The sequence below is a fragment of the Panthera tigris genome, chromosome A2 (assembly GCF_018350195.1).
Source record: "Panthera tigris isolate Pti1 chromosome A2, P.tigris_Pti1_mat1.1, whole genome shotgun sequence".
In the NCBI taxonomy this organism is placed as follows: domain Eukaryota; kingdom Metazoa; phylum Chordata; class Mammalia; order Carnivora; family Felidae; genus Panthera; species Panthera tigris.
The window spans coordinates 127,548,852-127,566,193 of record NC_056661.1 but is presented as its reverse complement, the minus strand read 5'-3'; the positions used below and the strand labels follow the sequence as shown (position 1 = coordinate 127,566,193).

General features: G+C 35.8%; 1 long non-coding RNA gene across 1 annotated transcript in view; it reads right to left on the bottom strand.

Moving 5' to 3' along the window:
• The window catches only part of LOC122234299, an 83,356-nt gene that overhangs the window by 13,948 nt on the left and 52,066 nt on the right, over window positions 1–17,342 (bottom strand). Inside the window, exon 2 of the long non-coding RNA XR_006212066.1 lies at window positions 2,218–2,290. This is a non-coding gene — a long non-coding RNA (uncharacterized LOC122234299). The remainder of the gene's footprint in view (window positions 1–2,217; window positions 2,291–17,342) is intronic.

The window sequence follows — 17,342 nt, the reverse complement described above, 5'->3', positions numbered from 1 at the left end:
CTCTCTCTGCCCCTCCCCTCATTGTGTGCACGCTCTCTCTCTCTAAAAAATAAATAAACATTAAAAAAAGATTCTTGTTTTTGAGACACTGTTCTTATATTGTCCTAGAATTCTTAAAACCTTTTTCATAATAGCTACACTGGACTATGTGTCTGCTAAACTAACATCTGGGCCTACTGAGAATCAGTTTCTATTGCCTGCTTTTTTTTTTTTTTTCTTCTAAGTATGGGTTTCAGTTTCCTTTTTCTTCCCATGTTTCTACATTTTGTACTGAAAAATGAAAAATCTAGAGAATACGTTTTAGCAATTCTTGTTTCTTCTCAAGGTTTTAACTTGTCCGACTTAAAATTATATCTTCCTCATGGTGTGCAATCACTGAGGTATCGTTCGTGTTTTATCATTTTTACTTTACTTTGTTTGGTTTTCTAGTGGTTGCTCTTGTGTCCACATAGAGAAGTTATCAGCCAATTATTTGAAATGATCTTGTCAAAAATTTTGAGCCTATAATGCCTTGACCCCTATGTCACTGGATTTGTGTGTGGGTTTGTGAGCACACTTGAAGTTCCAATATCCACTTTAATGTTCACTTTCTGTGGGCCTGTCACTGATATGCTCTGTACACGTACATTAATTCTTAGTCAGCTATAGATATGTGGAGAATTTATCTATCTTTTGTGTGGCTCTCTTCCATATTGAATTCCTCCCCCCACAAGTTTCTGGTTGTTGTCCCACTCCCATAACCAGTTCCATAAAATCAGTACAGCACAACAGTGGATTTCTCCTATTTGTTTTCTACTGAGTTTGCCACTTTCACCAGAAAACCACTAGCATGGTGTTTCACCCTCTGCACCAAATCAAATCTATTAACTCTGGTAGCAAAACTGCTGAATCTAATGGCCAGCCCTGTCCTGGGAACAATACAGACAGGGAAGGAATGGAAGGAAGTCTAGGCAAAAAGACTGCAGTGTCCTGCTATTCATAGTAGCTTTTCATGATAAAAGATTATAATTTTTTTTTTGCTTTTTTTGCTTTTAGATAATTTTCAGAGGGCTGAAATTGTTGTTTCTAACCATTTTGCCCAGATTTATACTTTTGGGGGGGAGGACAGGGGACAGGATACTCTAATCTTTTCAGGCAGGTGTAGCAGAAAGTCTCATAGTTTTGCAAGGTTTACTTAACATTAGAAAATCAATTATTTTTCTACATTAACAGTCTCCAGTAAAAACAATAAATATGACTATGTAGACAAATGAAAATTTACCAGATAAAATTTAATATATGTTCATTAATTTAAAATCTTAATACTATAATGAACCAGGAACTTCCTGAAATTATACCAATTGATTGTGAAAAAATGACAGTAGCAAAAATTATACCTATTTTGAAATACTGAGAACATTCATTATAAAGGCAAGAAAAAATGGTGCTAGCTATCACCATTTCTATTCAACATTTCTCTAAATGCTAACCAATGAACCAACAACAACAAAAAAAAGTAAGTTAAATAAGGAATAAAACTGTCGTTACTTAAAAACGGCTTGATAGTATGTGAAGAAAACCTTAAGAATTTACAGGTATATAAGAATTGATAGCTGAATTCAGAAATGTCAAAAAATTAGATGCTCAGATAAAAATACAGAGAAAAATAATCATTAAATTTACACAAAAATGCTACAAAAATATTCAGTCATAAATAGAGAAGGAACATTTCGTAGCACATTTTATGAGTTCAACATTTCACATATACTACAGACCACATAGACCAATTTTGTGTCTGTGAATAGAACTACAAATTGTTTAACAAAATATTAGCAAAATAATTCCAGGAACGCATAAGAAAGATTGCAGCTTGACAGAATGGGGTTTATCTTGAGAATACAAAGATGGTTTCTATTTAAAAGACAATCAATATGCTTCACAATACTAACAGAAAATGGGGAAAAAATCCAATGGTCATTTCAAAAACTACAGAAAAACATTTGATAAAATTTAACACCCTTTTAAGATAAAAGCTGGTAAAGGTAACCTGCAAAAATCCTACAGGTAGCCTCACTTTTAAAAATGGCAAAATATTGAATGCTTGACCTCTTAACTGACAATGAGGTAAGGATGCTTGTTCTCCCCACTCCCATTCACTATCATATGGGGCGGGGGGAGGGAGGAGAACACAGTTCTCACAATGTGGAAAAAAAAAAGAAAGAAAGAAAAGCCATACACCTGGAGAATGAAGACATAAAACAGCTTCCGTTTTCAGCAGACATGAATGTACACATAGGAAATCCAAAGCAATCTACAAAAAAAATTACAACATCTAATAAGTGAATTTAGCAAGTTAATGAAGACGTTAAATTATGAAAAGTATTGTATGTGTGCATACACTAGAAACAAACCATTTTAAAATAAAGCATTTATAAAAGTGTTGAAAACATAAAATACTTAGGAATAAATTTGAAGACAAACAAGAGGTCTGCTCTCTAACCACAGGACACTGCTTACAGAAATTAAAGTACACGTACATAATGTGTATAGATCAGCAGGCATAATATTGTTAAGATGTCAGTTTTCTCCAAATAGATTTCTAGATTCAATACAATAAAAGTAAAAATTCTAACATGCTATTTTGGAGAAGCTGATTCTAAGTGTATACAAAATTTCAAACAGAATAGTTAAGGTCATTGAAACAATAGCAAAAACAAAATCATAGTGCCTACACTACTTGATTTCAAGAAATAACTCGTAGTATTCAAAATTGTAAAAACATAGGAATTTATATCAATGAAATCGAATAAGTGAGTTCAGGAAAGGATCCATGCATATGCAGATATTTGTATGAAAAAAAAAAAAAAGACCATCTATCTTTACCTCACTTGTAATTTAAGATAATATATTCTTTGTTGTAGAGATTTTTCCTGTATATTTTAAGATGTTCGCCTGGCCTCTGCCAAAGTAGATGCCTATAACATCCTCTCCCCAGGTATAACCACCCCAAAAGTCTCCAGATAGTGCCAAATGTCTCCAGGGAGTAAAATCATCCTCACTGAGAACCACTGCCTTACAAAGAAACTAATTTGAAATGGATTTATATGTAAACATAAAATCCAAAACATAAAATTTTAGAGAAACATTTAGGAGAATACCTTCATGATGGAATAAACAAAGACTCTTTACACAGAAACCACAGAGTACAAACAATAAACGAGAATTAACTGAATTTTATCAACATTAGAAACTTTTACTCTTCACATTTTTAACATTTCACTGACTATTCAACAAATACCACATGGCAAAGAAAAAACTAAAAAAACTAATTATCTCAGCAAATTTTGTCCATTATTGTCTGTAAATTTACATATATATTACATAGTTATATTTGTATACATGTATATAATCACACACACACACATATATGAGGAGCCAAGTATAGCTTTATCTTTGACAGGAGTAAATTTATAGAACTTAAACTATCAGATATCAAGGCCTATTAATTAAAACAAATTGGTATTGGCACAAGAACAGACCAAAGGAACAGTGGAAGAGAATAAAACTTACACACATATAGTAACATTATGACAAGTAAATGATACGAATATGAAGATTCAAGAAGCTAAGTAAATCCTAAATAAGATAAATGTCTAGGTAATGATAACACAAATTGAAACAAAGCTTAAAGGTTATATTAATATTAGATTAACTAGACTTCAAAGAAAAAATAAAGGAATATTACTAAGATAAAGAGGGAAATTACATAATGACAAAAAAACTAAAATTCCCCCAGAAGATATAACAATGTAAATTTTTAGGTACATAAAAACAGAGTATCAAAATCATAATGTAAAAACTGGTAGAACTAATAGAAGAAAAACACTAACCCATAATTACTGCTAAATATTTCAACTCTTCTTTCAAAGTAATCAATAGTACATTATAAATGAAATAAGCAACAATATTGAAGACCTGAACAACACTATTAATCAATTTGCCCTAACTGACATTTATGGAACATTCAAGTGCACATAAACATTCAAAATACATCATTTTCTGGGAAAAAAACAAACCCAGTATATTTTTTAAAAATGAAATTATACAAAGTATGATCTGTGAATACACTGCAATTAAACTAAAATTTGTTAACAGAAAGAACTAGAAAACCTCAAATATTTGAAATCTAATAACACATACATAAATAACCCAGTGGTCAAAGAAGCTGTTGTTGGGGAAATTTTTCAAAAAAATATGGAAAGAAAAAGAAAACACAACATTGCAAAACTGTTTGGCCAGCTAAAGCAGTATGTAGAAGATTACAGCATTAAATTCCAATTTCAGAAAAGAAACTACACAAATCAAATCAATTAAATAAGCTTCTATTTAGAAAATTACAAAAAGAAGAAAGAATTCCATCTTGAGCATATAAAAGGGAAAAAAATTAAGTGCAGAAATTAATAAAACTGAAAAAAGCAAAAGCTGTGTATAAAAATCAATGAAACAAATGGTTCCTTGAAAAGATCCATGACTTCATAAACCTCTAACCTGACTGACCAAGGAAAAAAGATAACAAGAAACAGATTCATTACTAATATCAAGAAAGGGGGCGCCTGGGTGGCTCAGTCGGTTGAGCGTCCGACTTCAGCCCGGGTCATGATCTCGCGTTCTGTGAGTTCGAGCCCCGCGTCGGGCTCTGTGCTGACAGCTCGGAGCCCGGAGCCTGTTTCAGATTCTGTGTCTCCCTCTCTCTCTGACCCTCCCCTGTTCATGCTCTGTCTCTCTCTGTCTCAAAAATAAATAAACATTAAAAAAAAAAAAATTTAAAAAAAAAAAAAGAAAGAAAAATGGGAGATCAGGACATTAAAAGGATACTAAGTAAATACTATATATCAGTTGATACCAGTAAATTCAACCTCAGTGCATTTTTTCACTTTTTATACCTTATGCAAAAATTAACTCAAAACGGATCATAGATCTTGTATATGTATATTGATAGAACTTGTAGAAGAAAACATAGAAGGATATATTGGATCTTGGCTTAGGCAAAGTTTTCATAGATACTATATACATGTATGTATGATCCCTAAAAGAAAAAAAAAATGATATATGAGTCTTCAACAAAATAAAGATGTCTGCTTTTTGAAAGATACTTTAAAAGGATTAAAAACAAGCTACGGATTAGGAGAAAGTATTTGTAAAATACATGCCTAGGAAAGAACTTGTATCCAGAATACACGAGGAACTCTCCAAATTCTGTAATAAGAACAAAAAAGGCCAATTTTTAAAAATGGCAAAAGATATGCACACACTTCACCCCCCCCAAAAAAAAGATACATGGATGGTAAACAAGTATATGAAAAGATGTTCAACATCATTAATCATTAGGGAAATGAAAATTAAAATCAGACATGTCACCACTCACTTATTACAATAGCTAAACACACACTCACAAAACAACAAAGACCATTCCAAGTGCTAGAAAGGATATGCAGTGACTGAAGCACTCATACATTGATGGTAGCAATGTAAACTGGAGTAGTCACTCTAGAAAACCGTTCAACAGCTCCTTATAAAGTTAAACATGTACTTAATGTATAACCCAGCAATCCCACTGCTGAGTATGCGTTCCACAGAAAACTTATGTTCATACAAAAGCCTGTACACAGAAATTGTAACAGCTTTATTCATAACTGCCAACAAACTGCATATGAGCCAAATATCTTTCACCGTAAGAGAAAGGAATGTAAGTTTAGTTACCTTAAACTAAGATTTTTTTCTTCATCAAGAGACATCATGTAAAGAAAGTGAAAAGACAAGTTTAAAATTCTTTAATATATAAAACTGTGTTCCAGTCAATTAATCAAATAAACATATTAAACCCACAGTGAGACAATCCAACAAATTTCACATCCACTAAATTCAGTTAGTAATAACTGAAAAATTAGGTATTACCAATTTCTGGCAGGAAATTCAAACAACAGCAACTTCCTGTGCAGGTTCAAGTGTATATAGATAAAACATTTGAGAAATAATTTTGGCAATTCATAACAAAGCTGAGTATGTGTGTGTTCTGTAGGCCAGCAATTCTGCTACTAGACATACACATTAAAGAAAATCTTGCACTGTGCATCATCATGTGACATATCAGAATGTTTGTAAGCAACATTTTTTTTTAATGTTTATTTTTGAGAGAGAGAGACAGAGTGTGAAACAGGAGAGGAGCAGAGAGATAGGGAGACAAAAGCAGAAGCACACTGCACGCTCTGAGCTGTCAGCATAGAGTCCGACATGGGGCTCAAACTCACAAACCACGAGATCAGGACCTGAGCCAAAGTCGGACGCTTAACTGACTGAGCCAACCAAGTGCCCCAACAACATCATTCATTTAATAGCAGAACAAACAAAGAAATGGGGGATGACTCAAATATCCATTATGAATATAAGTGATAAGTAAGTTACTGTGTATTCTTGCCATGGTATATTAAACAACAGTGAAATTGAATTAACCACAGCTATATGTATTTATATGTGTGGGTCTGAGAAATGTCATATAGAGGAGTGCCATGGGTAGTGACTCAGTTGGTTAAGTGTCCAACTCTTGACTTTGGTTCAGGTCAGGATCTCACAGTTTATGAGTTTGAGCCCTGCTTGAGGCTCTGAGTTACAGCAGGAAGAAGGATGCTTGGGATTCTCTCTCTCTCCTCTCTGTGTCCCTCCCCTGCTCATGTTCTCTCTCGCTCAAAATAAACAAACAAAACATAATATCTAAAGGAAAAATAAAGCCAGTGAAGAGTATATAGTTGTATGACTACATTTCTATACATTAGCATAGATAAAGTGAGTAACTTCCTCTTTGGGAGATGTAGACAGGTGTTGATTACAACCCAAAGCAAAAGAATGATTTACATATTCAGTAGAATGGTTACCTCTGGGTAAGCTTCTGAATAAGGTTAATATTCTATACCTCTGCATGGGTTATAAATATACAGATGGTCATTTCACTATTATGTTTATATTCCCTGTGTGTTTATCCTTTCTTTGCATGTGTTTTTTCTTTCATTTTTTTTCTCTGTCTCTCTCTTCTCCTCTCCATTCTCCCTCTGCTCTTTTTTAAAGATAAGTGATCTATCCTGTCCTTCAGGTTTCTGGCTAGAGAGACTTGATGGATGTGAGTCTTCATTTCCTAAAGAGTTAGAGAACACCTGAAAAAGAGCAGATTGGTGGGGAATATAACTATCTCAGATAAAGCCAAATGAATTTGAGCAGCTTGTGTAACATCTAGATAGAAATGATATCCAGGGAAGTTGTATGGAATATCTGAAAATAAAGACAAGACTAGGCACTATTAGAAAAATGTGGTATTTAAAATTCAGGCCAGTATTTTTCAGGAAAAGCAGAAGAGTCATTATGGAGAATGAAGCTCTGTGGAATACTAACATTTGGAGGGTAGATATAAGAAAAGAAACTGATAAAACAGACTGGGTATATATTTGTCGTCAAAGAAATAGTGTCAATAGAAATCAACCAAGGAAATAAGTTTTTAACCATGAAGGGACTATCAAAAATGCCAAGTGATACCAGGACTTGTAAACTAAGAACAGATATAGGATTATGGAGTTGTGTAATCGGCAACTCAAACAAGCTACATTTTCTCAGCTTCGTTTTTCCAGTCTCAGTCCGGAAGGTGAGGGTGTGGAGGAGGGAATGGAATATTGTTACTGACTCATTCAACAAATATTTATTAAACAGTAATTATTAAAATACAAAGATCCAAATAATTAAAAACTCTCTTCATCATTTATTTCTTTTCTAATAAAGTATCAAAAATAGGTGAAGGGTAAGAAGGCAGAAAATTATGGAGTAATATTTACCCAGGGTGCTCAGACAAAGCCTCCCAGAGAAGGTGCCATCTACAGAGACCTCAACAACATGAGTCCTAAGAATATCTAGGGAAAGAACATTCCAGGAAATTAAATAGCAAGTTCAAAGTTCCTGGGATGGGAGTTCATTAGATTGGCTTGGCACATTAAAGTATCAAGAGAAGGTCAGCATTGCTGACCTGCAGTGAGCCTCAGGGAGAGGTAGGAGATCATGTCAGGGAAGAAGCAGAGTGGGAAGCCAGAGAAGGTAGTGTGGCATCTGGATTTGAACCGAGCCAGTTAGGCTCTAAAGAACCCATACATATGGTCTACTTGGTACTCTCTCTCTGCTTAGAAAAGGGTGTCTACATTCTGCAAAACTGATAGAAATTGGGACCCTCTGTACTCTCAGGAGAGTCTATATTTATAGGTCAAAAGAGCCCCCAGTCTGACCCTGAAAGATATGTCAGTTCATGACAGAATTTAACTTCTGGGCATAGATTCCTGTAGACCATCAGCCTGGTCTTCCTTAGAAGCCAGTTAAGAATTTCTGACTCTTAAATACAGAGAACAAACTGAGGGTTGGTGGAGGGGTGTTGGATGCGGGGGTGCTAAATGGATGATGGGCATTAAGGAGGGTACTTGTTGGGATGACTACTGGGTATTATATGTAAGTGATGATTCTACTCCTGAAATCATTATTACACTCTATGTTAACTAACTTGGATTTAAATAAAATTGAAAAATTTTTTTAAAAGTATTTTTGAATAAGCAAAACAGCATATTCTTTAGATAAGATTATAGAAATATATAATTTGCTATTTCTACTAATAATATTGCCATTACTACTATTACAAATAAGAGAAGTAATAACAATCTCATTGGTTTCTTATGAAAGAAACAGCTATTAATTCTCTACAACAAAGGCACATATACCTTCATAAATTCGCCCACATGTTATGAGGTAATATGCTAGGAAATATGGACTAATTGGTGTTGCATATTCATTAGGTGTAAGAATTCAGCCCCCCAGGGCTAGTCCTCACCGAGACCTGACCCCAATATCCCTTAGGCAAGTTAACAGTGTAATATTAATCTAATACTAAGTTCAAAAGACTCTAAGGCTAAAAAAAAAAAAAAAAAGACTCTAAGGCTAAGATTAACAAAAGGTTTTATTTCAATTTTGTAAGGTAGACACACACACACACAAATTAAATCTTTATTAAAAACAAGCAAAAAACTTGGAAAGGCTCTCAAAAATGTTTTATTATCAACTAAAACCTACTATTTGTGTCCACTATTTTCAGTTGTCAGTCAGTTGTGCTCTTTTCTCCTGATTTCCAGTGGACATCAAATGAAAATGACTAAATCTAGATAATAACCAAGCCCCATCTGTGAAAATAAAGCCCACCACCAGCTATTCTGGTTTTATTAGCACTTGCATTATCTGCTATATAAAGAACAAAGGGTTTACTTTCACTCATTATGCATATAGCTACAGGTACTTTCCATATTTCTTTCTTTCCTCTCCTTAAATTTTAATGATTCAAATTTATACCAAACTTCCAGTTTCTCTCTCACTACAATATTTTATCAAAAAGTTAGTGCCAAAGAGGTCAAATGCATTTTCCCCACACACTTTTATCCTTCCTTTAGGATTTCTATGTCATTTTCATTATATATTCATGGCAAACTGAGGCACAGAGATTTAAGCTTTATTTCTCAAGGACAAATCAGAGGTATAATTCTGTCCTTGCAGCTTTTAAAAAGCATGAGAAAAATGCCCCCCATTTCCTCCAAATCAGTTTCTCTTGCCTGCATACACTGTAACGAACAAAAATGAAAAACTCTGATGTTTTCGGTCTCATGTTATTGATAGCACAGAGTCACTGTGTTAACTAGGAAACAAAGGGTCAGCTGGATGTCTGAGACCTACCATAAGGGCTAACAGCTTAGACCATCACACTTTCTTTAAAATTACCAGATTGGCAATTATTTTGTTCAAGTATTTGCCATATTTTTTTAAAATTTTTTTTAACGTTTATTTTTGAGAGAGAGAGAGAGAAAGAGAGAGAGAGAGAGAGAAAGAGAGAGAGAGAGAGAGAGAGAAAGAGAGCATGAACGGGGGAGGGGCAGAGAGAGAGGGAGACACAGAATCAGAAGCAGGCTCCAGGCTCCAAGCCATCAGCCCAGAGCCTGACTCGGGGCTCGAACTCACAGACCACGACATTGTGACCTAAGTCAAAGTCGGATGCTTAACCTACTGAGCCACCCAGGTGCCCAGTATTTGCCATATTAATGACAGAATTTAAATAAACAGGTAGGCAGACAGGTAGCAGATAATCTACTTCACAACTGTCTTCCAACGAATTTATTACATTAGAGAACTATCTCATAAAAAAGGAGACTTATGGGAGGAGCCAAGATGGTGGAACAGCATGGAAGTTTTTTGTGTGGCTCACGTCCATGAAATACAGCCAGACCAACACTAAACCATGCTACACACCTAGAAAACTGATTGGAGGATTCACACAATAATCTGCACAACCTGAACCACAGAATTCAGCAGGTACGTGGCACAGAGAGGTGAATATGGGGAGCGAGAAGCCACAAAAGGTAGGGAACCACTTTTGCGGGCAAAGAGAAGACAGAGACTGGGGCGGGGGGGGGGGGGGGGTAGAATATGAAAAAAGCACCCTTTCCCAAAAGCAGCTGGAGAGAAAGTGGACAATTGGAAACAGCCGCAGGGACTAAACTAAAAAGAGAGAAAGGAGAAAGGAGAGGGTTTAAATTCCATTAAGACTGTAAACAAGGGGAGCACAAAGGCTGTAACTCTGTAGCTCGATAGCTGGTGGTACTCTGGTGGGAAGGGCAAATCCCCAGGTACAGAGTGGGGTCTTGGAGGTTCTCGGGCCACACGAGGAAAAGTGGTTCCACTGCTGGAAGGACATTTGGTAGAGACTGTTGAAGCCACCTGGTTCCAGCAGACCCCAGAAAACGGCCACATTTGCTGGTGCTGGAACAAGGTCGTTAAGGGTGAAGCCTGGTGCCAGATGTGGGTTGTGATTTTCCATATTCCCTGTAATGCTGCTGCTACACTGTCTAGCAAACTTTTTCTGGGGCGGCTGGCACCTGGCTGCAGTCTCGGGGCACTGGCAGCAGCAGGTCCCAGCAAGCGTTCCTGGGTGCAGACAGCAATCGGCCATTGCTCATTGGGCCATTGCTCAGTGAGACCCTCCCGCAGAGGGGCGGAAGGGGCAGAATGGGTCAAAGCCGTAGTTGTTCAGAAGAAAGGGGCCAGGGAAGGCAGCTGCATCTGAGACAAAACTCAGGAGAGAGGTACTGCATGGGGCCTGGTCATGAAAAGTGAAAAAGCGGGGAATGGATGAGAGTTGAAGACAGAGGACGGGTGCACAATTGCTGATCCGGGAGAACAGACTGGCTAGCTGGGTGGTGCCATTTTCATTACTCCCTCACATGCACATAGGCACCTACGAGCCCCCCAACAATCCACCCCAGTAGGCTAGCAGCACCATCTAGTGGAGAGTGGAGCTGTTACACTGAGCCCCACCCAACTGGGCCAACTTGGCTCTTGAAGAACATAAGTCTCACCACCGGCATAGTTTATGGACTATAAAGAGCTACAAAGACAGACTTCTAGGGGAAAATGAAGCAATTTCAGTCCTACTTCAATCTGTTAGCAGGTTCATCTAGTCAATTTTCTTGTTTTCTTTTTCTCTTTTACAATTCTTTTTCTTGAGTACAGAAAGAGAAAAAATTCATTTTTATTTTCAATTTTTATTAAAAATATTTTTAATTTTTATTACTATATTTTTGCTTTTATGTAAATTTTTTCAACTTCTATTTTACTTCCATCATTTTATTTTAGTCTATTACAGTGTATTCACTTTTTCAAATTTTCAAACAATTTTTTCATCTTTATTTTTCATTTCTTTTCTCTTAAATAGAGAAAAAATTCATATTTATTTTTAATTTTTATTAAAATATTTTTAATTTTTTTCTACTATATTCTTTACTTTTCTGTGTATTTTTTCAAATTCTATTTTACCCCATCTCATTTTAGTCTACTTCAGTGTATTCATTTTTCAAATTCTCAAAAGATTTCCTTTTTTTCTTTTTTCTTTTTCTCCCCCCCCCTTTTTTCCTCTGTCAAACCATTTTCAACACCCAGACCAAAACACACCTAGGATCTAGCATCATCTATTCAATTTTTGTGTATGTGTTTTTAATTTTTATTTTTTGAATTTAGTTTTTTTAATTTCAATTTTTCTACCTCATTAATTCCTTTTCTCCCTTCAAAATGACAAAATGAAGGAATTCACCCCAAAAGAAAGAGCATGAAGAAACAACAGCCAGGCATTTAACCAACACAGATACAAGCAAGAAGTCTGGACCATAATGTAGAATCACAATAATAAGAATACTAGCTGGAGTCGAACACAGATTAGAATGCCTTTCTGCAGAGATAAAAGAAGTAAAAAATAGCCAGAATGAAATTAAAAATGCTATAATTGAGCTGCATTCACGGATGGATGCAGCAGCGGCAAGGATAGATGAGGCAGAACAGAGAATCAGTGATATAGAGGACAAATTTATAGAGAATAATGAAGCAGAAAAAAAAGAGGGAGATTAAGGCAAAAGAGCATGATTTAAGAATTAGAGAAATCAGTGACTCATTAAAAAGGAACAACATCAGAATCATAGGGGTCCCAGAAGAGGAAGAGAGAGAAATAGGGGTAGAAGGGTTATGTGAGCAAATCATAGTGGAAAACTTTCCTAACCTGGGGAAAGACACAGACATCAAAATCCAGGAAGCAAAAAGGACCCCCATTAGATTCAAAAAAATTTACCATCAACAAGGCATACCATAGTCAAATTCACAAAATACTCAGGCAAGGAGAGAATCATGAAAGCAGCAAGGAAAAAAAAAGTCCCTAACCTACAAGGGAAAACAGATCAGGTTTGCAGCAGACCTATCCACAGAAACTTGGCAGGCCAGAAAGGAGTGGCAGGCTATATTCAGTGTGCTTAATCAGAAAAATATGCAGCCAAGAATTCTTTATCCAGCAAGGCTGTCATTCAAAATAGAAGAAGAGATAAAAAGTTTCCCAGAAAAAAATTAAAGGAGTTTTTGACCACTAAACCAGCCCTGCAAGAAATTTTAAGGGGGACTTTCTGAGGGGAGAAAAGATGAAAAAAAAAAAAAAAAAAAAATATATATATATATATATACATATGTGTGTGTGTGTGTGTGTAAGTGTGTGTATATATATATATATACATACACATATATATGTATATATATGTGTATGTATATATGTATATATATGTATATATATATGTATATATACATATATATATACATATATATATAAATACCAAAATAAACAAAGATTAGAAAGGACCAGAGAACACCACCAGAAACTCCAACTCTACAGGCATCAAAATGGCAATGAATTCCTATCTTTCAGTACATACTCTAAACGTCAATGGACTGACTCCATGCTCGGATCAAAAGACATAGGGTAACAGAAAGGATAAGAAAACAAGATCCATCTATATGCTGTCTACAAGAGACCCACTTTAGACCTAAAGACACCTTCAGATTAAAAATAAGGGGATGGAGAACCATCTATCATGCTAATGGTCAACAAAAGAAAGCCAGAGTAGCCATACTTATATCAGACAACCTAGATTTTAAAATAAAGACTGTATCAAGAGATGCAGGAGGGCATTATATCATAATCAAGGGGTCTATCCACCAAGAAGACCTAACAGTTGTAAACATTTATGCGCCAAATGTGGAAACACACAAATATATAAATCAATTAATCACAAACATAAACTAACTCATCAATAGTAATACCATAATAGTAGGAGACTTCAACACCCCACTCACAGTAATGGACAGATCATCTAATCAAAAAATCAACAAGGAAACAATGGCTTTGAATGACACACTGGACCAAATGAACTTAACAGATATATTCAGAACATTTCAACCTAAAGCAGCAGAATATACATTCTTCTCCAGTGCACATGGAACATTCTCCAGAATAGACCATATACTGGGACACAAATCAGCCCTAAGTAAGTACAAAAAGATCGAGATCATACCATGCACATTTTCAGACCACAACTCTATGAAACTCAAAATCAACCACAAGAAAAAATTCGAAAAGGTAACAAATACTTGGAAACTGAAGAACATCCTACTAAAGAATGAATGGGCTAACCAAGCAAAGAGGAAATTAAAAAGTATATGGAAGTCAATGAAAATGATAACACCACAACCCAAAACCACTGGGATGCAGCAAAGGCGGTCATAAGAGGAAAGTATACAGCAATCCAGGCCTTCCTAAAGAATGAAGAAAGATCTCAGATACACAACCTAACCTTATGCCTTGAGCTGGAAAAAGAATGGCAAATAAAACCCAAAACCAGCAGAAGACAGGAAATAATAAAGATCAGAGCAGAAATAAATGCTATCAAAACCAAAAAAACAGTAGAACAATGAAACCAGAAGCTGGTTCTGTGAAAGAATTAACAAAATTGGTAAACCCCTAGGCAGTTTGATCAAAAAGAAAAAGGAAAGGACCCAAATAAATAAAATCAAGAATGAAAGAGGAGAGATCACAACCAACACAGCAAAAATAAACACTATACACTATAATAAGAGAATATTATGAGCAATTATATGCCAATAAAATGGGTAATCTGGAAGAAAGGGACAAATTCCTAGAAACATATACACTACCAAAACTGAAACAGGAAGAAATAGAAAATTTGAACTATAACCGGTAAGGAAATAGAATTAGTCATCAAAAATATGCCAAAAAACAAGAGTCCAGGGCCAGATGGCTTTCCAGGTGAATTCTACCAAACATTTAAGAGTTAACACCTATTCTCTTGAATATGAACCCAGCATTACCTTGATTCCAAAACCAGAGACACCACTAAAAAGGAGAAATATAGACTAATTTCCCTGATGAACACGGATGCAAAAATCCTCAACAAGATATTAGCCAACTGGATCCAACAATACCTTAAAAAAATTATTCACCACGACCAAGTGGGATTTATACCAGGGATGCAGGGCTGGTTCAATATATGCAAAACAATTAATGTGATTCATCACATCAATAAAAGAAAGGACAAGAACCATATGATCCTCTCAATAGATGCAGAGAAAGCATTTGACAAAATACAGCATCCTTTCTTGATTAAAACCCTCAAGAAAGTAGGGATAGAAGGAGCATACCTCAAGATCATAAAATCCATATATGAAGGACCCTATGCTAACATCATCCTCAATGGGAAAAACTGAGAGTTTTCCCCCTAAGGTCAGGAACAAGACAGGGATGTCCAATCTCGTCACAGTTATTCAACATAGTATTAGAAGTCCTAGCCTCTGCAATCAGACAACACAAAGAAATAAAAGGCATCCAAATCGGCCAGGAGGAGGTCAAACTTTCATTCTTCGCAGATGACATGATAGTCTATGTGGAAAACTCAAAAGATTCCACCAAAAAACGGCTAGAATTGATTCATGAATTCAGCATAGTTGCAGGATATAAAATCAATGCACAGAAATCGGTTGCATTCCTATACACCAATAATGAAGCGGCAGTAAGAGAAATCAAGGAATCGATCCCATTTACCATTGCACCAAAAACATAAAATACCTAGGAATAAATCTAACCAAAGAGGTGAAAAATCTATACACTGGAAATTATAGAAAGCTTATGAAAGAAATTGAAGAAGACACAGAGAAATGGAAAAAGATTCCATGCTCCTAGATAGGAAGAGCAAATATTGTTAAAATGTAGATACTACCCAAAGCAATCTAAATATTCAATGCAATCCCTATCAAAGGGGATCAAACAGCAGCATTCTTCCCAGAGCTAGAACAAATAATCCTAAAATTTTCATGGAACCAGAAAAGGCCCCGAATAGCCAAAGCAATCTTGAAAAAGAAAACCAAAGCAGGAGGCCTCACAATTCCAGACTTCAAGCTACTATACTACAAAGTTGTAATCATCAAGACAGTGTGGTACTGGCACAAGAACAGACACTCAGATCAGTGGAACAGAATAGAGAACCCAGAAATGGACCCACAAACATATGGCCAACTCATCTTTGACAAAGCAGGGAAGAATATCCATTGAATAAAGACAGTCTCTTCAGCAAGTGGTGCTGGGAAAACTGGACAGCAACATGCAGAAGAATGAACCTGGACCACTTTCTTACACCATGCACAAAAATAAACTCAAAATGGATGAAAGACCTAAGTGTAAAATGGGAAGCCATCAAAATCCTCGAGGAGAAAGCAAGCAAAAATCTCTTTGATCTTGGCCGCAGCAACTTCTTACTCAACACATCTCCAGAAGCAAGGGAAACAAAAGCAAAAATGAACTAATGGGACGTCATCAAAATAAAAAGCTTCTGCACAGCCAAGGAAACAATCAGCAAAACTGCCTTTTAAGGCAACAAACAGAATGGGAGAAGATATTTGCAAATGACATATCAGATAAAGGGTTAGCATCCAAAATCTACAAAGAACTTATCAAACTCAACACCCAAAACACAAATAATCCAGTGAAGAAATGGGCAAAAGACATGAATAGACACTTCTCCAAGGAAGACATTGAGATGGCCAACCAACACATGAAAAAATGCTCCACATCACTCATCATCAGGGAAATACAAATCAAAACCACAATGAGATACCACCTCACACCTGTCAGAATGACTAACATTAAGTCAGGCAACAAGAGATATTGGTAAGGATGCAGACAAAGAGGATCTCTTTTGCATTGTTGGTGGCAATGCAAGCTGGTGCAGCCACTCTGGAAAGCAGTATGGAGGTTCCTCAAAAAACTAAAAATAGAACTACCTTACGACCCAGCTGTTGTACTACTAGGCATTTATCCACAGGATACAGATGTGCTGTTTCAAAGGGACACATGCACCCCCATGTTTACAGCAGCACTAACAACAATAACCAAAGTATCGAAAGAGCCCAAATGTCCACTGATGGATGAATGGACAAAGAAGATGTGGTATACATATACAATGGAGTATTACTCAGCAATCAAAAAGAATGAAATCTTGCCATGTGCAACAACGTGGATGGAACTGGAGGGTATTATGCTAAGTGAAATTAGTTAGAGAAAGACAAAAATCATATGACTTCACTCACATGAGGACTTTAAGAGACAAAACAGATGAACATAAAGGAAGGGAAACAAAAATAATATAAAAACAGGGAGTGGGACAAAACAGAGACTCATAAATATGGAGAACAAACTGAGGGTTGCTGGAGGTGTTGTGGGAGGGGGGATGGACTAAATGGGTAAAGGGCATTAAGGAATCTACTCCTGAAATCATTATTGCACTATATGCTAACTAATTTGAATATAAATTTTAAAAAAATAAAATTAAAAAAAAAGGAGACTTATTTCCTCAAGGCTTTCACCC